This window comes from Mustela nivalis (genome assembly GCF_964662115.1).
Source record: "Mustela nivalis genome assembly, contig: HAP1_SCAFFOLD_444, whole genome shotgun sequence".
Lineage (NCBI taxonomy): Eukaryota > Metazoa > Chordata > Mammalia > Carnivora > Mustelidae > Mustela > Mustela nivalis.
The window spans coordinates 101,295-102,350 of NW_028136211.1; positions in this window are offsets into that span (position 1 = coordinate 101,295).

Genomic DNA, 1,056 nt, shown 5'->3' on the forward strand with positions numbered 1-1,056 from the left:
ACGTGTGTGCACACACATATCCATGTGCTAAGCATTATGGTAAATGTCTGACAAGAACTAAAACATCAAAAAGTCAGGATACCCCATTAGCTGATATTTTTATTATTCCTACATCCTAAACTATGAAAAACAGGGTCAGAGAATAAGAAGTGGCAAAAAGAATCAAGATTTGAGGCAGTTCGATTTCTCAGCCAGCCTTGATCAATAGGCATGTACACCTGTGTCTAGTTTCAGCTCTGTGTAACCTTGCCATAACCTTGGATAAGCCATTCATCTCTCAAGTTCAGGTTCTTGGTCCAAGGAGGGAAGGGGCACAGATTGAGTACCTCCAGTGGGACTTCCTGGCAGGCTTGTTCATCCAAGCATTCCTGTTTCAGTTTGAGTAATTGAAGCCAGTCTTTGTTTTACCGAAGGCCAAGCTTGTCCAGTGTGTCCATGCCACCAGCCAACAGCATTTGTCCATGCCATGTAACAACTGAGCAACATCCATAGGAATGGGGGGAGGAAAAGATGTCCACAGGTGTTGACAGATGTTCTGCATGGAGGAACAGGAGCTGGGGCCATCACCTGCTGTTTCTAGTGGCCTTCTCTGTCGAGTTAAAATAAATGGCAATTATTTGCAATGACAGGGATGAAAGTAGAGGGTATTATGCCAAGCGAAATAAGTCAGTCAGAGAAAGACAATTATCATATGATCTCACTCATATGTGGAGTTCAAGAAACAAACCAGAATCATAGGGGAGTAAAGGAAAAAAATAAAACAAGATGAAGTCAAAGAGGGAGACAAACCAGAAGAGACTTTAAAAAAAAAGATTTTTATTTACTTATTTGACAAACAGAGATCACAAGTAGGCAGAGAGGCAGGAAGAGAGAGAGAGGAGGATGCAGTCTCCCCAGGGAGCAGAGAGCCTGATGTGGGGCTCGATCCCAGGACCCTGAGATCATAACCTGAGTTGAAGGCAGAGGCTTTAACCCACTGAGCCAGCCAGGTACCCCTCAGAAGAGACTTTTAATCACAGTAAACAAACTGAGGGTTCTTGGAGGGGAGAGGGATGG